Source organism: Budorcas taxicolor, chromosome X (genome assembly GCF_023091745.1).
Source record: "Budorcas taxicolor isolate Tak-1 chromosome X, Takin1.1, whole genome shotgun sequence".
Lineage (NCBI taxonomy): Eukaryota > Metazoa > Chordata > Mammalia > Artiodactyla > Bovidae > Budorcas > Budorcas taxicolor.
The window spans coordinates 96,035,343-96,060,029 of NC_068935.1; the positions used below are offsets into that span (position 1 = coordinate 96,035,343).

Below are 24,687 nucleotides of genomic sequence, written 5' to 3' on the forward strand. Positions count from 1 at the left end.
ACAAAAGAGGCAAGAATACACAGTGGGGTAAAGACAACCTCTTCAATAAATGGTGCTGGGAAAACTGGACAGCTACATGTAAAAGAATGAAATTAGAACACTTCCTAACACCATGCACAAAGATAAACTCAAATTGGGTTTAAGACCTAAATGTAAAGACCAGGACAACATAGGCAGGACACTAGACTACATAAACCAATGCAAGATCTTCTATGACCCACCACCTAGAGTAATGGAAATAAAAACAAAAGTAAACAAATAGGACGTGATTAAACTTAAATGCTTTTGCACAGCAAAGGAAACTATACACAAGGTGAAAAGGCAACCCTCAGAATGGGAGACAATAATAGCAAATGAAACAACTGACAAGTAATTAATCTCCAAACTATACAAGCAGCACATACAGCTCAATATCAGAAAAACAAAAATCAAAAAATGGGGAAAAGAACTAAACAGACATTTCTCCAAAGAAGGCATACAGATGGCTAACAAACACATGAAAAGATGCTCAACATCACTTATTGTTAGAGAAATGCAAATCAAAACTACAATGAGATATCAGCTCACACTGGTCAGAATGGCCATTATTAAAAATTCTACAGACAATAAATGCTGGAGAAGCTGTAGAGGAAAGGCAATGCTCTCGAACTGTTGGTGGGAATGTAAATTGATACAGTCACTATGAATATGGTATGGAGATTCCTTCAAAACCTAGGAATAAACCTACCACATGACCCAGAAATCCCACTCTTAGGCATATAACTTGAGGAAACCAAAATTGAAAAAGACACATATCCATTGCAGCACTATTTACAATAGCTAGAACATGGAAGCAGATGAATGTCCATTAGCAGATGAATGGATAAAGAAGTTGTGGTACATATACACAATGGAATATTACTCAGCCATAAAAAGGAACATATTTGAGTCAGTTCTAATGAGGTGGATGAACCAGAACCTAATATGCAGAGTGAAGTAGATCAGAAAGAGAAAGATAAATATTGTATACTAACAATCTCAAAAATATGGTATCTAGAAAAATGGTACTGAAGAATTTGGTTACAAAGCAGCAATGGAGAAACTGACATAGAGAATAGAATTATGGACATGGGGAGAAGGGAGGAGAGGGTGAGATGTATGGAAAGAGTAACATGGAAACTTACATTGCCATATGTAAAATAGATAGCCAATAGGAATTTGCTGTATGGCTCAGGAAACTCAAACAGGGGCTCTTTATCAATCTAGAAGGGTGAGAAGAGAAGGGAAATGAGAGGGAGTTTCAAAAGGGTGGGAATATATTTATACCTATGGCTTATCCATGTTGAACTTTGACAGAAAACAACAAAATTCTCTAAAGCATTTATCCTTCAATTAAAAATAAATTTAAAAAATAATAATGATCAAAAAAAAAAAAAACACACATAGTAATGCTGCATTGCAAGAGAAAATGGTAGATCTCCAGAAAGTCACAGTGAGAGATGCAATTTCTAGATAGGTTTATAAGATTTCTGGGTTCCCCAAGGAGGAGAAAGGGATTTGGGGCTTTTGAAGAGGAGATAGGGGTATGGAGTTCTCAAGGAGGAAAGAACAAAAGATTTGTGTTGTTTTCTACATTCCTTAGCAAGGATTATATTACAGCAATGTATTTTGCTTGAGGACCATTTCTCCTTCTTGAAAACCTTCTGACTAATCCTGTTATCTTAAAACGTGTATTATGGGAGTGAGTCTGGCAAGAGCTTTCTATTAGTTCTAATCCTGTTATCTTAAAATGTAAATTCTGTTTTATAGTTTTCTATATATAGGTCTTTAGTTTCTTTAGGTAGATATATTCCTATTTTATTCTTTTTGTTGCAATGGTGAAAGGAATTGTTTCCTTAAATTCTTTTTCTATTTTCTCATTATTAGTGTATAGGAATGCAAGGGATTTCTGTGTGTTGATTTTATATCCTGCAACTTTGCTATATTCATTGATTAGTGCTAGTAATTTTCCAGTGGAGTCTTTAGGGTTTTCTATGTAGAGGATCATGTCATCTGCAAACAGTGAGAGTTTTACTTCTTCTTTTCCAATTTGGATTCCTTTTATTTCTTTTTCTGCTCTGATTGCTGTACTCAAAACTTTCAGAACTATGTTGAATAGTAGTGGTGACATTGGGCACCCTTGTCTTCTTCCTGACTTTACGGAAAATGCTTTCAAATTTTCACCATTGAGGATAATGTTTACGGTGGGTTTGTCATATATAGCTTTCATTATGTTGAGGTATGTTCCTTCTATTCCTGCTTTCTGGAGAGTTTTTATCATAACTGGATGTTGAATTTTGTCAAAGGCTTTCTCTGCATCTATTGAGATAATCATATGGCTTTTATTTTTCAATTTGTTAATGTGGTGTATTACATTGATTGATTTGTGGATATTGAAGAATCCTTGCATCCATGGGATAAAGCCCACTTGGTCATGGTGTATGATCTTTTTAATGTGTTGTTGGATTCTGATTGCTAGAATATTGTTAAGGATTTTTGCATCTATGTTCATCAGTGATATTGGCCTGTAGTTTTCTTTTTTTGTGGCATCTTTGTCAGGTTTTGGTATTAGGGTGATGGTGGCTTCATAGAATGAATTTGGAAGTTTACCTTCCTCTGTAATTTTCTGGAAGAGTTTGAATAGGATAGGTGTTAGCTCTTCTCTAAATTTGTGGTAGAACTCAGCTGTGAAACCGTATGGACCTGGGCTTTTGTTTGCTGGAAGATTTCTGATTACAGTTTCAATTTCCATGCTTGTGATGGGTCTGTTAAGATTTTCTATTTCTTCCTGGTTCAGTTTTGGAAAGTTGTACTTTTCTAAGAATTTGTCCATTTCTTCCAGGTTGTCCACTTTATTGGCGTATAATTGCTGATAGTAGTCTCTTATGATCCTTTGTATTTGTGTTGTCTGTTGTGATCTCTCCATTTTCATTTCTAATTTTATTGATTTGATTTTTCTCCCTTTGTTTCTTAATGAGTCTGGCTAATGGTTTGTCAATTTTATTTATCCTCTCAAAGAACCAGCTTTTGGCTTTGTTGATTTTTGCTATGGTCTCTTTTGTTTCTTCTGCATTTATTTCTGCCCTAATTTTTAAGATTTCTTTCCTTCTACTAACCCTGGGGTTCTTCATTTCTTCCTTTTTTAGTTGCTTTAGGTGTAGAGTTAGGTTATTTATTTGACTTTGTTCTTGTTTCTTGAGGTGTGCCTGTATTGCTATGAACTTTCCCCTTAGCACTGCTTCTACAGTGTCCCACAGGTTTTGAATTGTTGTGTTTTCATTTTCATTCGTTTCTATGCATATCGAAACCACAATGAGGTACCATTTCACGCCAGTCAGAATGGCTGCGATCCAAAAGTTTACAAGCAATAAATGCTGGAGAGGATGTGGAGTAAAAAGGAACCCTCTTACACTGTTGGTGGGAATGCAAACTAGTACAGCCACTATGGCGAACAGTGTGGAGATTCCTCTAAAAACTGGAAATAGAACTGCCTTATGACCCAGCAATCCCACTGCTTGGCATACATACTGAGGAAACCAGAATTGAAAGAGATATGTGTACCCCAATGTTCATTGCAGCACTGTTTATAATAGCCAGGACATGGAAGTAACCTAGACGTCCATCAGCAGATGAATGGACAAGAAAGCTGTGGCACATATACACAATGGAATATTACTCGGCCATTAAAAAGAATATATTTGAATCAGTTCTAATGAGGTGGATGAAACTGGAGCCCATTATACAGAGTGAAGTAAGCCAGAAAGAAAAACACCAATATAGTATAACACATATATATGGAATTTAGAAAGATGGTAATGATAACCCTGTATGTGAGACAGCAAAAGAGACACAGACGTATAGAACAGTCTTTTGGACTCTGTGGGAGAGGGAGAGAGTGGGATGACTTGGGAGAATGGCATTGAAACATGTGTAATATCATATATGAAATGAATCGCCAGTCCAGGTTCGATGCATGATACTGGATGCTTGGGCCTGGTGCACTTAGACAACCCAGAGGGATGGTATGGGGAGGGAGGAGGGAGGGGGGTTCAGGATGGGGAACACATGTATACCTGTGGCAGATTCATGTTGATGTATGGCAAAATCAATACAATATTGTAAAGTAATTAACCTACAATTAAAATAAATAATTTTTTAAAAAATGTAAATTGTGGGAATGGGTCTAGTAAGATCTTTACAACCTTGAGACATTTTTTTGATGTGTTATAATAATGAATTTAAAAAGTATATAACTCACTTGTTAAAACTTCCAAGTGGGGTACTCTCCACCCCCACTTCTTATGTCTTTGTCAGAAGATTCTTCTGTCCCTTTTTATACTTTAATAAAACTTTGCTAATGAATAAAGGTTTACTGAAATTTAAAAAAAAATGCTCTTGAGTGATCAAGCCTGGTCCCTGGTCCCAAAGCTAAATATTCTTTTTTGGACAACATGAATCTGACATCATTCACTATAAGCTATCATCTTGGTGGCTTGTCCAGGATCCTCAGGACAGGGTAGTAAATACTCAAAGGTCTAGCCTCTCTGCTTTCTCAGTATACACATTTTTTTTGCTTTACTTTATTAACTCTCCAGTGTGCTTGTGTGAATGAAAGGCACACCCTGTGCAAAGCAAATGATGAGCACTGGTCTGCGGTTTCATGGTGCTTTGTAATGACCTAAGGCAGCCCCAAAAAGGGGAGCATTATTGGGGGTTTATACAGACCTGCCAGTGCCAAGAGACAGCCAAGGTCCCTGCGAGGGGAGCGGCTAGAAATGGGTGAAGCATGTCTACTGAACTATCCTTTCTTGGTCAGCTTTGCCTGGTCTCTTTGACCATTTCATAATTGCATGGGGAATTAGAATACCAACTTAATCTGTCAGATCATAGACTTTCAAGGGACTTGTGATCCATGCTGTTGCTATGTACTTTTTACTTAGACTCCAAGTATGGAAGTGCCTAGCCTTGCTAGGAGCTGAAAGTTACAAGAGCACATTTGGGAGTGAGGCAGAGCTCTAGCTCCAGAAACATCTGTCAGGCTAGAGGTCACTCTCTTAGCTGCCTGGCTCAGGGGCCAGCGACCTGAAAGTGAGTCTTTGTTATGGTTTTATCTCCGATTTATGTGGAGAGAAGTGCTACTGAATGACCATGAGCTTTTTGAGGACACAGATCAGGAATTGCAGGATGTGGTTAGATTGCAATTACAATAGGCTTCTTCCTTTGGTAGCACTAGCTCTTAATGGACAAGAGGAGGCTCTCTGGTAGATTTTGTCTCAACTCCTTAGATATTCTTTTCTGTGGAATCTGTGGAATCTGTGGAATCTGTGGAAGTGAACTGGAAGGATTGGCCATAGTAGCTTGAGGAAAAAAATCACTTCCTCGCTGGCCAACCCTCCATGACCTTTTTTGCTATACTGGTGTGGTGACACTCAGAAGGGACTTCTTGATTGTTGTTTGTCCCTTTATGACTCAGCATTTCTACTGTGGTTTGGGTTTCCCTGGTGGCTCAGCTGGTAAAAAATCCACCTGCAATGTGGTAGACCTGGGTTCGATCCCTGGGTTGGGAAGATCCCCTGGAGAAGGGAAAGGTTACCCACTCCAGTGTTCTGGCCTAGAGAATTCCATGGACTGTATAGTCCATGGAGTCACAAATGGTTGAACACAACTGGGTAACTTTCAATTTCACTTTCAGGACTATATTCAGGAAAGTGCACAGGCACATGTAAGAGGGATGCTTCCCTGAGTAATCCTAGCTTGGGAAACATTCTGGGAAAGCTTCTGTGCTGCACCCCAAGTAACATCAGAGGAAAAGGGCAAATCAAAGAAAGGTCTTGTTGGTATGGAACTAAATCAATTTGAGATGCCATCAGGTCTACCCCTGGTACATCTTCACCCCACCTCAGTGGTAGAACCAGAAGGGATGAGTAAGGCACCTGCATCAATAAGGGACAGACTAAACCCAACCAGGGAAGGAAAGCTTTGGTAGAAAGTCTGTCTACACTCCCATCTAGAGCAGGGAGGGATGCCTCTGATGGAAAGAAGCCATGGCTGTGGATATTGCTTTTTTCTCTCTTACAGATAGAAGTTAACACTTCCAGAACCACTCCTTTAAAATGTATTTTAAAAAACTGGGACATATTTGATATCCTAAATTTTAAAAAGACAAGCCTGATCTTCTGTGATACTGAATGGGCATGGTATCCTTTGGAAGACAGGGAACACTGGCTTGTTGAAGAGTCTCAATTATAATACTGTTTTACAATTAGACAAGTTCTGTAGAAATAAAAGAAATGGGTAGAAGTGATATATGTGTTGCTCTTTATCTCTCTGCCAGGCATGCCAGACCTGTGTCCTAAGGATACAGATTTGGCTGTAAAGCTTTCAGCTCCCTCCTGTCCTCTTACTCTGCCTCTGCCATACAAGATGGAGAAGAGGATGAGACAGAGGATGAGAAAGAGGATGAGGATGAGAAAAAGCAGGTTTCTCTAATTTATTCCCAGGGGCGTATATGAAAGGTAGCTAGAAGAGCTGAGGAATAGACACAAAACTTACCACCTCTTCAGGAGGCCCCCACTGGGAAAATTAACCAATCCCTAAAAATCCATAAGCCCTTTTCTTACTCAGTGGTAAGAAAGATCTGGGAGGCTATTTAGAGGACAAAAAAGTACATAGAAACCTTTACAGGGCTAATTTTACTTTATGAGCTTACTTGGAGAGATGTAATACATGTCTTGGGACAGATGCTGACCCCTGACTCAAAAACTCGAGTTTTGGGGGAAGCTACTACTTTTGGAGATGAATGGCTTGAACATAAGACAAGGAGAGAGAGGGAACGTGGAATAGCCCTTTCCTCCCTACTGTGGGCCAAACAGTTCCCAAAACACAGCCACTTTGCTGGATGTATTCTTGGACTCAAGCAAGCACATGCTGAGACCTAAGACTATGCTAAGTTGGCTGACATAGAACAGGGAGAGAAGGAAACTCCTGGTAAATTCTTAGATAGACTACAGGAGGCTCTCCGCAAGTTTACTGACATTGATCTCAAAATTACAAAGGGAGAAATGACCTTATAAGATAGATTTCTCACTCACTCAGCTCCAGATATCCACCATAAGTTACAAAAACAGCCATTTGGACCAAATAAGTCTTTAGAAAAACTGTTGCAGCTAGCTCAGATGGTATATTATGATAGAGAATATGAGGAGGAAAATAGGAGGAGAAAAAGAACTAGGAGAAAGACTGAAGCCCCAACAAACGCTGTTAGATCCACTCTGAAACAGCCTGAGAAAAATTTCCAGAGGGACCCAGATGAAAATGAATGGACTTGTTATTAGTATGAAAAGGAGAGGCATCTCAAGCAGAATTGCCCTCAGGCATCTAAGCTGCTCCTGGCTTCATGTCTGGTCTACAAAGGACCATACTGGAGAAGAGACTGTCCTCCAAGGTGTAGGCCCCAGGGGTCAGACTCTAGACAATTGGGACTGAAGGTGCCCAGGGGTCCCCACACAATCTCCCATCCTAATAACACCTGAGGAACCTTGGATGTTAATAACTGTGGGGGAGTGAATCAGTCAGTTTTCTTTTGGACCCTGGGGCAACTTTCTCTGTGCTCACTAAAGCTCCTGGCCTGCTTTCTCCTGATCCACTACCATAATGGGACTGTCAGGACGAGCCAAACGCTATTATTTCAGTCATTCTTTAAGGTGCAACTGGGACTCTGTGCTATTTCGCATGAGTTTCTGATCATTCCAGAGTCTCCCTTACCACTTCAGGAGAGGGATATACTGAACAAGGTCCATGCCTCTGTTTTCATGAATATGGAGCCTGTTTTTTTCTCTCACATTAATTGAACAAAATGTAAATCCTAAAGTGTGGGCCGATGGAAAAACTGTGGGTCAAGCACAAAATGCTGTTCCTGTCATCAAACTCAAACACCCTCATCTATTTCCACATCAAAAGCAGTACCCACTAAAACCCAAGTTCAAGGAATGGTTAAAACCCATTATTGAAAATTTAAAGGAACAGGGGCTATTAATGCCCTGTAATAGCCCAGGCAACACTCCTATTTTGGAGTGTTGTTAAAAAAAGTCAAATGATAAATGGAAACTTGTTCAAAACATACAAATAATAAGTGCCTAATCCTTATACTTTATTGTCTGAAATTCCTAAATGAGCCAAACATGACTTTAAGACAATTTAGAAGATTGTTGGGCATTACAGGCTACTGCTACATTTGGATTCTGGATTATGGGGAACTTGCCCAGCCTTTATATAAACTTATAACTGAGACACAGGAGGCCCAAACTGACAAACTAGTTCGGTCCCCGGAGACTTAAAAGGCTTTTAAGACTCTTCAAACTGTTCTCTTGCAGGCTCCTGCTTTGAGTTTGTCCACAGGATCAGAGTTTAGTTTGTTTGTTACTGAAAAAACAGGCTATCGGCATATAGGTTAAGTATAATTGCTACTATTGTTTTGCTCATGCTTAAAGCTCATAAGTTTACTAATGAGCAAAATCTTACTGTACTGACTGATATAAGAAGGATCTTAAAAACTAAAGTTCATAATGAAAATGGTTCTGCCTTTAAAGCTACCATAACTCAAGGGGTATCGAAAGCTCTAGGAATAGAATATCACTTACATTGTTCCTGGAGAACCAAATCCTCACGAAAGTTTAAAAGGCTAATGACATTAATAAGAGGCATCTGCATAAGCTATCTCAGAAAACATAAGACAGTTGGTTTAAAGTTTTACCCATAGCTTTAATGAGGGCTTGAACTGCCCCTAAAATAAGGGACTGTCTCTATGGCAGACCGGTTTTGTGCACAGACATTGTAATAGATCCTGAAGACTTAGAATTAACTATGTGACTCAACTATCAGCTTTTCAACAAACATTAGGAGAACTCCAGGAGGTGACCCCTGACCCAGCCTCCATAATCGGTCTAATTGCTGGGTCTGCGGAGCACTCCCCTCTTCATCAGTTGAAGGCTTCCATGGTGGGTTTCTCCATTTCAAGGAAAAGACTTTCTTCAACTTTGTCAATATCTTCACCAACAATAATCACGTGTGATGTCTCTCTAATTTGATGACATCTAGCAATCATGCCACCACTCCTTGGATGTGGGGTTGCTTCTCCCGGCCACTGCCCCTTGCTTCAGGTGGGCGGTAGTGCCTCTGGGCTGCCGCCCCTGGCGTCGGGTGTGGGTAGCTCCTCTCGGCGACGTGGCTGCGTGGGTGCAGGAAGGCTGAGAAGAGCTATTCCATGTTCAAGGTCATGAGGGGCGGCCGTGAGGAGATACCCATCATCCAAGGTAAGGAGCAGCAGCTGTGCTTTGCTGGAGCAGCTGTGAAGAGATACCCCACATCCAAGGTAAGAGAAACCCAAGTAAGATGGTAGGTGCTGCAAGAGGGCATCAGAGGGCAGACACTCAAATCATAATCACAGAAAACTAGCCAATCTAATCACACAGACCACAGCCTTGTCTAACTCCATGAAACTAAGCCATGCCCAGTGGGGCCAATGAAGATGGGTAGGTCATGGTGCAGAGGTCAGACAGAATGTGGCCCACTGGAGAAGGGAATGGCAAACCACTTCAGTATTCTAGCCTTGAGAACCCCATAAACAGTATAAAAAAGCAAAATGATAGGATACTGAAAGGTAAAATCCCTGGGTCAGTAGGTGCCCAATATGCTACTGGAGATCAGTGGAGAAATAACTACAGAAAAAATGAAGGGATGGGGCCAAAGCAAAAACAATACCCAGTTGTGGATGTGACTGGTGATAGAAGCAAGGTCCGATGTTGTAAAGAGCAATATTGCCTAGGAAGCTGGAATGTTAGGTCCATGAATCAAGGTAAATTGGAAGTGGTCAAACAGGAGATGGCAAGAGTGAACGTTGACATTCTAGAAATCAGTGAACTAAAATGGACTGGAATGGGTGAATTTAACTCAGATGACCATGATATCTACTACTGTGGGCAGGAATCCCTTAGAAGAAATGGAGTAGCCATCATGGTCAACAAAAGATTCCGAAATGCAGTTCAGTTCAGTTCAGTTCAGTTGCTCAGTCGTGTCTGACTCTTTGCAACCCCATAAATCGCAGCACATCAGGCCTCCCTGTCCATCACCATCTCCCGGAGTTCACTCAGATTCACGTCCATCGAGTCAGTGATGCCATCCAGCCATCTCATCCTCTGTTATCCCCTCCCCCTCCTGCCCCCAATCCCTCCCAGCTTCAAAGTCTTTTCCAATGAGTCAACTCTTCGCATGAGGTGGCCAAAGTACTGGAGTTTCAGCTTTAGCATCATTCCTTCCAAAGAAATCCCAGAGCTGATCTCTAGAATGGACTGGTTGGATCTCCTTGCCATGCAAGGGACTCTGAAGAGAATTCTCTGACACCACAGTTCAAAAGCATCAATTCTTCGGCGCTCAGGCTTCTTCACAGTCCAACTCTCACATCCATACACGACCACTGGAAAAACCATAGCCTTGACTAGACGGACCTTTCTTGGCAAAGTAATGTCTCTGCTTTTCAATATGCTATCTAGGTTGGTCATAACTTTTCTTCCAAGGAGTAAGTGTCTTTTAATTTCTTGCCTGTAGTCATGATCTGCAGTGATTTTGGAGCCCCCCGAAATAAAGTCTGACACTGTTTCCACTCTTTCCCCATCTATTTCCCATGAAGTCATGGGACTAGATGCCATGATCTTCATTTTCTGAATGTTGAGCTTTAAGCCAACTTTTTCACTCTCCTCTTTCACTTTCATCAAGAGGCTTTTTAGTTCCTCTTCACTTTCGGCCATAAGGGTGGTGTCATCTGCATATCTGAGGTTATTGATATTTCTCCCGGCAATCTTGATTCCAGCTTGTGCTTCTTCCAGTCCAGCATGTCTCATGATGTGCTCTGCATAGAAGTTAAATAAGCAGGGTGACAATATACAGCCTTGACGTACTCCTTTTCCTATCTGGAACCAGTCTGTTGTTCCATGTCCAGTTCTTACTGTTGGTTTCTGACCTGCATACAGACTTCTCAAGAGGCAGGTCAGGTGGTGTGGTATTCCCATCTCTTTCAGAGTTTTCCACAATTTATTGTGATCCACACAGTCAAAGGCTTTGGCATAGTCAATAAAACAGAAATAGATGTTTTTCTGGAACTCTCTTGCTTTTTCCATGATCCAGCAGATGTTGGCAATTTTCCTCTGCCTTTTCTAAAACCAGCTTGAACATCAGGAAGTTCACAGTTCACGTATTGCTGAAGCCTGGCTTGGAGTATTTTGAGCATTACTTTACTAGTGTGTGAGATGAGTGCAATTGTGCGGTAGTTTGAGCATTCTTTGGCATTGTCTTTCTTTGTGATTGGAATGAAAACTGACCTTTTCCAGTCCTGTGGCCACTGCTGAGTTTTCCAAATTTGCTGGCATCTTGAGTGCAGCACTTTTACAGCATCATCTTTCAGGATTTGCAATAGCTCAACTGGAATGTCATCACCTCCACTACCTTTGTTCATAGTGATGCTTTCTAAGGCCCACTTGACTTCACATTCCAGGATGTCTGGCTCTAGATGAGTGATCACACCATCGTGATTATCTGGGTCATGAAGATCTTTTATGTACAGTTCTTCTGTGTATTCTTGCCACCTCTTCTTAATATCTTCTGCTTCTGTTAGGTCCATACCATTTCTGTCCTTTATCGAGCCCATCTTTGCATGAAATATTCCCTTGGTATCTCTATTTTCTTGAAGAGATCTCTAGTCTTTCCCATTCTCTTCTTTTCCTCTATTTCTTTGCATTGATCACTGAAGAAGGCTTTCTTATCTCTTCTTGCTATTCTCTGGAATTCTGCATTCCGATGCTTATATCTTTCCTTTTCTCCTTTGCTTTTCACTTCTCTTCTTTTCACAGCTATTTGTAATGCAATCTTAAAAATGACAGAATAATCTCTGTTCGTTTCCAAGGCAAACAATTCAATATCACAGTAATCCAAGCCTATGCCCTAACCAGTAATGCTGAAGAAGCTGAAGTTGAATGGTTCTTTGAAGACATACAAGACCTTTTAGAACTAACACCCAAAAAAGATGTCCTTTTCATTATAGGGGGCTGGAATGCAAAAGTAGGAAGTCAAGAAACACCTGGGGTAACAGGCAAATTTGGCCTTGGAATATGGAATGAAGCAGGGCAAAAGCTAATTGAGCTTTTCCAAGAGAACACACTGGTCATAGCAAACACCCTCTTCCAACAACACATGAGAAGACTGTACACATGAACATCAGCAGATGGACAACACAGAAATCAGACTGATTATACTCATTATAGCCAAAGATAGAGAAGCTCTATACAGTCAGAAAAAACAAGACTGGGAGCTGCCTGTGGCTCAGATCATGAACTCCTTATTGCCAAATTCAGACTGCAATTAAAAAAAGTAGGGAAAACTGCTAGATCATTCAGGTATGACCTAAATCAAATCCTTTTGATTATACAGTAGAAGTGAGAAATAGATTTAAGGGAAAAAAAAGAAATAGATTTAAGGGACTAGATCTAATAGAGTGCCTGATGAGCTATGGACGGAGGTTCATGACATTGTACAGGATACAGAGATCAAGACCATCCGCATGGCAAAGAAATGGAAAAAAGCAAAATGTCTGTCTGGGGAGGCCTTACAAATAGCTGAGAAAAGAAGAGAAGTGAAAAGCAAAGGAGAAAATGAAAGATATAAGCATCTGAATGCAGTGTTCCAAAGACAAGCAAGGAGATAAGAAAGCCTTCCTCGGTGATCAATGCAAAGAAATAGAGGAAAACTGCAGAATGGGAAAGACTAGAGATCTCTTCAAGAAAATTAGAGATACCAAAGGAATATTTCATGCAAAGATGGGCTCGATAAAGGACAGAAATGGTAGGGACCTAACAGAAGCAGATGATATTAAGAAGAGGTGGCAAGAATACACAAAAAAACTGTACAAAGAAGATCTTCATGACACAGATAATCACGATGGTGTGGTCACTCACCTAGAGCCAGACATCCTGAAATGGCAAGTCAAGTGGGCCTTAGAAAGCATCACTACGAACAAAGCTAGTGGAGGTGATGGAATTCCAGTTGAGCTGTTTCAAATTCTAAAAGATGATGCTGTAAATGTGCTGCACTCAATATGCCAGCAAACTTAGAAAACTCAGCAGTGGCCACAGGACTGGAAAAGGTCAGTTTTCATTCCAATCACAAAGAAAGGCAATGCCAAAGAATACTCAAACTACCACACAATTGCACTCATCTCACACACTAGTAAAGTAATGCTCAAAATACTCCAAGACTGGCTTCAGCAATACGTGAACTGTGAACTTCCTGATGTTCAAGCTGGTTTTAGAAAAAGCAGAGGAACCAGAGATCAAATTGCCAACATCTGCTGGATCATGGAGAAAGCAAGAGAGTTCCAGAAAAACATCTATTTCTGTTTTATTGACTATGCCAAAGCCTTTGACTGTGTGGATCACAATAAATTGTGGAAAACTCTGAAAGAGATGGGAATACCACACCACCTGACCTGCCTCTTGAGAAATCTGTATGCAGGTCAGGAAGCAACAGTGAGAACTGGACATGGAACAACAGACTGGTTCCAAATAGGAAAAGGAGTACGTCAAGGCTGTATATTGTCACCCTGCTTATCTAACATAAATGCAGAGTACATCATGAGAAACGCTGGACTGGAAGAAGCACAAGCTATAATCAAGATTTCTGGGAGAAATATCAATAATCCCAGATGTGCAGATGGTACCACCCTTATGGCCGAAAGTGAAGAGGAACTAAAAAGCCTCTTGATGAAAGTGAAAGAGGAGAGTGAAAAAGTTGGCTTAAATCTCAACATTCAGAAACTAAGATCATGGCATCTGGTCCCATCACTTCATGTGGAAACAGTGAAAACAGTTTCAGACTTTATTTCGGGGGGCTCCCAAATCACTGCAGATGGTGATTGCAGCCATGAAATTAAAAGACACTTACTCCTCGGAAGGAAAGTTATGACCAACCTAGATAGTATATTCAAAAGCAGAGACATTACTTTGCTGACTAAGGTCCATCTAGTCAAGGCTATGGTTTTTTCAGTGGTCATGATTGGATGTGAGAGTTGGACTGTGAAGAAAGCTGAGCGCCGAAGAATTGATGCTTTTGAACTGTGGTGTTGGAGACGACTCTTGAGAGTCCTTTCGCCTGCAAAGAGTTCCAGCCAGTCCATACTAAAGGAGATCAGTCCTAGGTGTTCTTTGGAAGGACTGATGCTAAAGCTGAAACTCCAATACTTTGGCCACCTCATGCGAAGAGTTGACTTATTGGCAACGACTCTGATGCTGGGAGGGATTGGGAGCAGGAAGAGATGGGGACAACAGAGGATGAGATGGCTGGATGGCATCACTGACTCAATGCACATGAACTTGGGTGAACTCCGGGAGTTGGTGATAGACAGGGAGGCCTGGCGTGCTGCAACTCATGGGGTCGCAAAGAGTCGGACACTACTCAGCGACAGAACTGAACTGAACTGAGCAATCCTAAGATGAATTGGTGTAACACTTTGTACCTTAACTATGGACATAATATAACATTTAATTCTGATTATGTTTTAACTTGGTGTAATGTCTATTTTCCTTATATCTGCAAGTATATAATGCAGTTTGTTTCTAACCTTCTGAAAGCTTTTTTTTTAAATAAATTTATTTATAAATTTGGAGGCTAATTACTTTACAATATTGTATTGGTTTTGCCATAGATCAACATGAATCCGCCTTATGACCCAGCAATCCCACTACTGGGCATACACACCAAGGAAACCAGAATTGAAAGAGACACGTGTACCCCAATATTCACTGCAGCACTGTATATAATAGCCAGGACATGGAAGCAACCTAGATGTCCATCAGCAGATGAATGGATAAGAAATCTGTGGTACCTATACACAATGAAAGCTTTTAAGTTACAAATGGTTGTCCAGGCTCCTCTGAGTGCCACACCCTCCTCCAATGTTTACTTGGGGCTCCTGAATTAGAGACCCTCAATATGAAGGTTAGAATAATACATTGCCTCAATAATTTAAGGACAATGCCTGTCAACAGCAGGAGGTAATTATGGAACGAAAATGACACCCCCTTTCTCCTGGCAATATAATTCTCCTAAAACAAAAGGGGGAGGGCGGTGAGAGAGTCAATTTCTAGGTAGGTGCATAAGAAGTTTGGGGTCGCCGAGGAGGAGAAAGGGGTCTGGAGTTCTCAAGGAGGAAAGGACAAGTTGTTGTTGTTGTTGTTTTCCTCTCTCTCTCTACCTTCCTTAGTAAGGATTATATAACAACAAGGTATCTTGCTTGAGGACAGTTTCTCCTTCTTGAAAATATTCTGACTAATCCTGTTATCTTAAAATGTATATTATGGGAGTGGGTCTGGTAAGATATTTCTATTGTTAGTTCTAATCCTATCATCTTAAAATGTAAATTGTAGGAGTGGGTCTACAAAGGTCTTTACAACCTCGAGACATTCTTTTGATTTATTGTAATCACCAATTTAAAAAGTATATAGCTTCCTTGCTAAGACTAGTGAGGGGGGGCACTCCTAACCCCCTTCTGATGTTTATGTCAGAAGCTTTCTCTGTCCCTTTTTATACTTTAATAAAACCCTGCTACATAAAACCTCTTGAGTGATCAAGCCTGGTCCCTGGTCCCAAAGCTAAATCTTCTTTGGAGATCATGAATCTGACACTGTTCCTGGTAAGCTATCAACAGAATATGATGATCCAACTTTCGTAATTTAAAATAGCTGTCATTAAGAAATTTGATCGTTCTACTCTCGGCATGGAGGGGATCCCCGCAGTAGTTGCAGACAACGAGGGTGCTGCCATGGCCCAGGGAGTCACAGCCATTCTGCCCCCCGCCTTCCATCTCCCCTCCTGCCCTCACCCTGGAGCCCAAAGTAGATGAGGAGGGCCTGCCACTCCTGCCCAAGACAGGGGCTCCAGGCTGCTCAGACTCCCAGTTCCCTGCTTGAGCTGCAGCCTGGGTGCAGCCTGGGCTGCTGAGGGGACGCTTTAAGGATGACGATGAGGAATTGGAAGAGGATGAGGATCTCGAGGAGGAATAACAGGAGGAAGAGATGAATCACTTCTTGCTGAGGCTGAAGTGGGGCCAGCCAGACTCTCAGAAGGAGGAGGAGCACCTGATTAATCTCTCTGAGCCAGCCCCGTACATCTCGTGTTCCATTTGCAAAGGTTACTTAATAAATGCAACTACCATTACAAAATGTCTTCATACATTTTGTAAAAACTGCATTGTAAGATACTTTTGCTATAGCAACAGATGTCCAAAATACAACATAGTAATACATCAGACACAATCTCTTTACCACACAAGGTTGGACCAAGGGTTACAAGAAATAGTGTACAAATTAGTGATCAATCTAAGAGAAAAAAGCAAATGCATGATCTCTATAAAGGGGTCTAGAAGCACCTAAAACTTCTGTTCCACAGCCAGCCCCTTCAAGCAAAAGAAAAACTTAAGAAGTCTTAAAATCAATGTGTCCTATTCCACCTGAACTTGATATGTCTTTATTAGTAAAGTTTATTGGTGTTGATGAAGGCACAGGACATTTTAAGCCACTGGAGAAGAAGTTTGTCTGAATTTCATGAGAAGAAACTATTGGACATGTAGAAAAATTCCTCAGAAGAAAAAGAAAAATGGGTCTTGATTCAGCTTGTCAGGTAGATATCATCTGTGGTGATCACTTGTTACAGCGTATCAAACTCTAAAGGAAACATGACATATAATAGGTGATGCAGCAATGCAGGATGGTCTGCTGATCCTTCATTATGGACCTATGGTTTCTCTTTTGAAAATTACTTGGATGATTCTAATGGTATCTAACAGTAGAAGGGAAACAAAATAAGACACTTCTCCAGGACTGCAGTCTCACCAAAGATTTTCATGAAACGTGTAACTGCTATCACTTTGTGCTGTTTGAGACATAACTGATTTATTTTCAGCAAAAAGAATCATGGGACTTATAAGTACAACTTGGAATGATAGAATGCATCTGTTTTACTACAGACTACATGTAAAAAGCTTCCATAGCTCACAGGGAAAATTTGTAAAGCATTGAATTTTTATGATTTCAGATACTTTGACATTGATTTTGTTTCCTAAACATTGAGGTAAATCAGTTAGTTACTGTTTCTGTCTTCATGGAGCCACACCACTTTCAAGTTGGTTCAGATTCTGCTCTCTGCAATGGCATCAGTTGTGCAGTCATCCTTTTGGAAAATAAGTGTGCTTTTGAACTGAAAATTTAAAGCCAGGCTTTGTTAAATTACAGAATGTACCTCTTAAAAAACACCAAAATTTCTCTCCTTATGTCTGTTACTGTTTGTTTCATGTATTTGGGTCTTCCTATATTAGGTGCATATATATTAACAAGATATATATTATATATATTAACAGTAACTCAATAGGCATGAGTTTAAATAAACTCCAGGAGCTGGTGATAGACAGGGAGACCTGGCATGCTGCAGTCCATGGGGTTGCAAAGAGTTGGACATGACTGAGCAACTGAACTGACTGATATTAACAAGTGTAAAATCCCCTTCTTGTATGGATCTTTTTATTATTATATAGTGTCTTTTTTAATCTTTCTCTTGATCTTTTAATTGGAAGTGGTTCCTCTGCTTCTCCATTTTACTTATATTCTCTTATTCTGTGACTTTAGGAGAAATAATTATCTACTGTGGTCTTGGAGGGTTAGTTATATGTGGGGGAATCTTTGTGTAGGTTTAATATATTTGGTGTGAGGACTGTTTTTAGTATGGACGCTTGTCACCTCTTTCCTCAGTGTGTGTTAGTTGTTATCCTCTTGATAGGAGGTGTGCTGATATGGTAGCTGTTTCCTGGTCCTGAGGTTCTCAGAGGCAGGGGTGGTTCAGGCACAACCCTGAAGGTGGTTCCTGACCACTTCTGGAGACTGTGAGGGTGGTGATGGCATCTTGGGACCACTCTTGGTGTCTGAATGGGTAGTAGAGGGGTGGGTCACGAATACCCCTGGGCTCCAGGAGGGATGCATCAGGGATTCACAAACACTCCAGGCATATGGGTGGTTAGTGGTGGCAGCTTGATACCCACCCCCACACCCCTGGAGCCTGTGCAGGCAGTGTCCAGTCCTCTGTGAGTGCACTCACTGGGAAAAGGGCTACAATCAAGAGTCCCTCCTGTCTCTCCATGCAAACTTCAAACAGTGGTGACTAGCCTGTAAGTAACCCAGGCTTCCTCCGTGTACACTCAGTTGTGGTCATAATGGATTCCAGCAACCCCCACATTGAGGCTGTTTCCACACAGCCAGCTCCAGTCCTCTTCACACTTCTGATCTCCCAATTCTGAGTTCCAGCATCCAGCCCCTGCCCACAGTGGTGGTAGTGTATTTCAGTCTGGGGAGTGCAGAGCAGTGGCACTGATTGTTCTGTTCTTCCTCTGGTCTTGCTCCCACAAATCACCTGCTGCATTCTCCTCTCATGCTCTGAAGCTCCCCTTCTGTCCTGTCTGATCTCCCCACCAGTGAAGGACCTTTCAGGATTCAGGAACCTTTATTCTCTCACAGCTCCTTCCTAGGGGCACAGGTTCTGTCCTGATTTTTTTCTTTTTTCCCTACCCAGTTACATGGAGATTTTCTTTCCCTTTCAGCAGTCTGAGATCTTCTGCCAGTGTTTAGTAGGTACCCCATGAGAACTGTTCTACACATAGATGTATTTTTTCATGTATCTGGGGGAGAAGGTGAGCTTCACATCCTACTAGTCTGCTGTCTTGATTATTCTGACCTCTCTTTTGCTTAATTATACTGTGTGATAGACATTATGTCTCCCTAGGGAATCTTTCTCCTGCCTGGTATTATAAGGCAGGGCATATAAATCTGCCCCTCAGGCAATAATAATTAAACATACACAAAGAAGCCAACAGGTTACCCAAACCCACACAGTATAAAATAAAAACTGGGAGCTAATATTCATAGGCTAATATAGTCAATAATGGAGATTTTATTTGCCCCTATGGTACATTGCACTGAGTTGAACTTGTAAACTCAGAAAGAGGGCGTGGTTGAGTGCCTTGTGCAAACTTTTGAAGGCATGATAAATTAAACTTTAAAATTCTAAAAAAAATAAAAAATAAAAAAATAAAATAAAATAAAATTCTAGAACATAGAATTCTTGATTTCCATTTTAGTTGAATATCTCACTGATACAAAAAGGTAAACACAATGTAGGCAAATCAATCTTTGATATCCTTTTTGTAGATGATTAGTTTTGGAGGTAATTAAAAGTAACTGTCTTTGTCTTACCTATATCTACAAGTTAGAAATATAAACATAGCCCACAATGACCTGAGATTAAGCCTAATTAGCTCAATCAAGTAGAACCTGAAACCAAAAAGAAAAAAGGGGGATAAAGAAACTTTTTTAAAACTTCTGGAAAAGCTCCTTCATCTAAAATCTAATTCATAGCCTTCATAAGGATTTAAGAACAAACACAAATATCAAATCTTTCTGACTAATAGCAAAAAGCTTTAGTCATCTGAGCAAGTAAATTGGTCTTATTACAATTATTATTTATAAACAAGAAAGCTCATATTGTAACACCTAAGGCATGATTAAATTCTAAAATAAAGCTATGAGATCTCTAGTTATGTCTATTTATATGCCTATATATAAATTATACATCAAGCTTCCCAGGTAGCACAGTATGCATGAGATGTAGGTTCAATCCCTGGGTAGGGAAGATCCCCTGGAGTAGGAAATGGCAACCCATTCCAGTATTCTTGCCTGGAAAATTCTATGGATAGAGGAGCTGACTCAGCACAACACACACACACACACACACACACACACACACACACACACACACACACTATATAATGTTTCTACCTTCAGATAGTATTAACAAAATTAAAATTTTAAAAGAGCTCTATTTAATTGACCTTAAAGTAAGTGCTTACACATTAAAAATTATAAATATAATAGAAAACAATCCAAATGAACTGCAGGTTCACATCATCTGGGAAACAGTCAATATTAATGTTTGATATTGCTTTTTTGGTTTAATGAATACAGATGTCTTACTTTCATTGCACTTAGGTTTACTAGAAGTCAAATAATGTCATATTATCTCTAAGAAAATTTGCTAGGAAGAAAAATACCTTGAAATGATGGCAGACTTTTCCAAATGTCTGATAAAATTTTCACAGGTAATATAAAAATGATTGTTGGAAACAAGTTGAGTAGATTAAAATGGAATAAAAGCTTTTCAGTTCAGTTCAGTCACTCAGTCGGGTCCGACTCTTGGCGACCCCATGAACCGCAGTACACCAGGCCTCCCTGTCCATCAGCAACTCCTGGAGTCCACCCAAACCCATGTCCATCGAGTTAGTGATGCCATCCAACGATCTCATCCTCAGTCGTCCCCTTGTCCTGCCCTAAATCTTTCCTAGCATCACGGTCTTTTCCAATGAGTCATCTCTTCATATCAGGTGGCCAAAATATTGGAGTTTCAGCTTCAACATCAGTCCTTCCAATGAACACCCAAGACTGATTCCCTTTAGGGTGGACTGGTTAGATCTCCTTGAAGTCCAAGGGACTCTCAAGAGTCTTCTTCAACACCACAGTTCAAAAGCATCAATTATTCTGTGCTCAGCTTTCTTTATAGTCCAACTTTCACATCCATACATGACCACTGGAAAAACCATAGCCTTGACTAGATGGACCTTTGCTAGCAAAGTAATGTCTCTGCTTTTTAATATGCTGTCTAGGTTGGTCATAACTTTCCTTCCAAGGAGTAAGTGTCTTTTAATTTCATGGCTGCAGTCACCATCTGCAGTGATTTTGGAGCCCAGAAAAATAAAGCCAGCCACTGTTTCCACTGTTTCCCCATCTATTTGCCATGAAGTGATGGGATTGGATGCCATGATGTTAGTTTTCTGAATGCTGAGCTCTAAGCCAACTTTTTCACTCTCCTCTTTCACTTTCATCAAGAGGCTCTTTAGTTCTTCTTCACTTTCTGCCATAAGGCTGGTTTTATCTGCATATCTGAGGTTATTGAAATTTCTCCTGGCAATCTTGATTCCAGTTTGTGCTTCAACCAGCCCAGTGTTTCTCACAATGTACTCTGCATTTATGTTAAATAAGCAGGGTGACAATATACAGCCTTGATGTAATCATTTTCCTATTTGGAATCAGTCTGTTGTTCCATGTCCAGTTCTAACTGTTGCTTCCTGATTTGCATATATGTTTCTCAAGAGGCAGGTCAGGTGTTTTAGTATTCCCATCTCTTTCAGAATTTTCCACAGTTTATTGTTATCCACATAGTCAAAGGCTTTGGCATAGTCAATAAAGCAGAAATAGATGTTTTTCTGGAACTCTCTTGCTTTTTCAATGATCCGGCAGATGTTGGCAATTTGATCTCTGGTTCCTCTGCCCTTTCTAAAGCCAGCTTGAACATCAGGAAGTTCATGGTTCACATATTGCTGAGGCCTGGCTTGGGGAACTTTGAGCATTTACTTTACTAGCGTGTGAGATGAGTGCAATTGTGTGGTAGTTTGAACATTCTTTGGCATTGCCTTTCTTTGTGATTGGAATGAAAACGGACCTTTTCTAGTCCTGTGGCCACTGCTGAGTTTTCCAAATTTGCTGGCATATTAAGTGCAGCACTTTCACAATCTCATCTTTTAGGATTTGAAATAGCTCAACTAGAATTCCATCACCTCCACTAGCTTTGTTCGTAGTGATGCTTCCTAAGGCCCACTTGACTTCCCATTTCAGGATGTCTGGCTGTAGGTGAGTGATCACACCATCGTGATTATCTGTGTCATGAAGATCTTTTTTGTACAGTTCTTCTGTATATTCTTGCCACCTCCTCTTAATATCTTCTGCTTCTGTTAGGTCCAGACGATTTCTATCCTTTACTGACCCTATCTTTGCGTGAAATGTTCCCTTGGTATCTCTAATTGTCTTGAAGAGATCTCTAGTCTTTCCCATTCTGTTGTTTTCCTCTATTTCTTTGCATTGATTTTTGAGGAATGCTTTCTTCTCTCTCCTTGCTATTCTTTGGAGCTCGGCATTCAGATGCTTATATCTTTCCTTTTCTACTTTGCTTTTTGCTTCCCTTCTTTTCACAGCTATTTGTAAGGCCTCATCAGACAGCCATTTTCCTTTTTTGCATTTCTTTGCCATGGGGATCGTCTTGATCCCTGTATCCTGTACAGTGTCACGAACCTCCATCCATAGTTCATCAGGAACTCTATCAGATATAGTCCCTTAAATCTATTTCTCACTTCCACTGTATAATCATAAGGGATTTGATTTAGGTCATACCTAAATGGTCGAGTGGTTTTCTCCACTTTCTTCAATTTCAGTCTGAATTTGGGAATAAGGAGTTCATGATCTGAGCCACAGGCAGCTCCCAAATTTGTTTTTGCTGTCTGTATAGAGCTTCTCTATCTTTGGCTGCAAAGAATATAATCAATCTGATTTCGGTGTTGACCACCTGGTGATGTCCATGTGTAGTCTTCTCTTGTGTTGTTGAAAGAGGGTGTTTGCTATGACCAGTCCGTTCTCTTGGCAAAACTCTATTAGCCTTTGTCCTGCTTCATTCCGTACTCCAAGGCCAAATTTGCCTGTTACTCCAGGTGTTTCTTGACCTCCTACTTTTGCATTCCAGTCCCCTATAATGAAAAGAACATCCTTTTTGGGGTGTTAGTTCCAGAAGGTTTTGTACATCTTCACTGAACTGTTCATCTTCAGCTTCTTCAGCTTTACTGGTCGGGGCATAGACTTGGATTACTGTGATATTGTTTGGTTTGCCTTGGAAACGAACAGAGATCATTCTGTCGTTTTTGAGATTGCATTCAAGTACTGTATTTTGGACTCTTTTTTTAAGTATGATGGCTACTCCATTTCTTCTAAGGGATTCCTGCCAACAGTAGAATAAATATAATGGTCATCTGAGTTAGATTCACCCATTCCAGTCCATCTTAGTTCACTGATTCCTAGAATGTTGATTGTTCACTCTTGTCTCCTGTTTGACCACTTCCAATTTGCTTTGATTCATGGACCTAACATTCAATAACTATGTTTTATCTATGTCTACTTAAAAATAGTTTCTCTAGATTTTTGGTACCTTGAAACTTTATAGTTTTGCAAAGTTAAATGATGGAAATTTATTAAATAGCTATATCATTCTGAAATTAAATATGATACTGAAACATTAATTACTGAACAAAGTATTCCTTTTATAGGTAAACTAAAAATACTTAAAACTAAGAATAAAGATTTGGGGAGTCACATTGAAAATTTTTCTATAAAAAGCATGCTTTTATAAATATAAATAATATTTATATGTTTGAAAATCTACAGAACATTAATGTAAAATCTCACAATTGCTTACTTCTCAATTTTCACTATAAATTAAAGTTTTTAAAGTTAAGATTTCTCTTGAAATATATAACAAAACTACTATATTAATAAGGAAAAAGTCTTTATATAAAAGGAGAAAGGTATAAAGAATAGAATTGCATTCTGTTTAGCGAAAAGAAAGTAATTTTGTTCCAGAGAGAGAGAAAGAAAGAAAAAAATCTGAAAGCAAGAAGAAAGTTATAGAAAGTTTGTGGAAAAAGAACCCTGAAAAAAGTTTCTTCGTGGTCATGACTAGCTAAGTTCAAGATAAAATTTAATTGAGTAAATAAACCTTAAGATTAAAAGTAAGCTGGTACAAAACTAGAATTCAATTAACTCTTTTTTGTTATGAGAACAAAGTTTTCTTGGAATATTGATCTGCTTTTGATAACATTGAAAGCTTTCTTTATGTTTTAAATAATGTTGTAACTTTACTTGTCTTTAAAATATTTTATTGTCACTTTGGCTGAGTAAGTAATACCTAACAGTGATATATGATACTATTTGACCAAGTGTTTTAAAACATTTTGATATATTGACAACATTCCCCAAGTTAATTTCTAAATTAAGTTCTTTTGACCTCTAGCTAACTTTGGAATGCTTCCAAGGGCCCTGAAACATTCCAAAGTGAGATATTATAATGATTCTGTTTATTTGGCATCTTAAATTAAATATTGACAAGTAATATTACTAAATCTTCTTTGGTTATATTTCTTGGGTAAGTGTCATTAAAACATATTCCAAAAATTATATGGAATTTATAAAAATCAGGTATGTTCTGGTATAATGTCATAACTCTATCATCTTAAAATGGTGTGTCTCACAGCAACTGGCAAGTTTCTTTGTCAATTTCACGCTAATCAGATTTTTAACCATGTCATTTTAGGTTTTTTGTCATTTACAGTTATTTAATTCTGAACACTTTACAGAATGAAGATCTTCATGAAGATCCATTAAAAGGATTTTCTGACAAATATGTTTCTGATGACTTTTAGATCATATCACTGAATTGGGTAAGAAATTACAAAGCTCTAAAGGAAAACCTAATGGCTTCATCCAGATCAACAGGAATTAACGTGGGACTGAAAGGGCTGATAAACAAGATTTATAATTTTGTTACTTTTTGTTTAAAATGTTAGTTTTTTTACATTTGTTTTCCAGAACCCCTTTCTTCTTATGCTAACTATGACCCACATGAAAAATAAGATTTCTGCCTTAAGTGATCAAC

The 24,687-nt window shown here is 39.6% G+C and overlaps 1 pseudogene; it reads left to right on the top strand.

Annotated features, from left to right (window-relative positions):
* The first annotated feature begins 15,835 nt into the window (after window positions 1-15,835).
* Window positions 15,836-24,454, top strand: LOC128069580 (polycomb group RING finger protein 6-like; annotated as a pseudogene).
* Window positions 24,455-24,687: the final 233 nt, after the last annotated feature.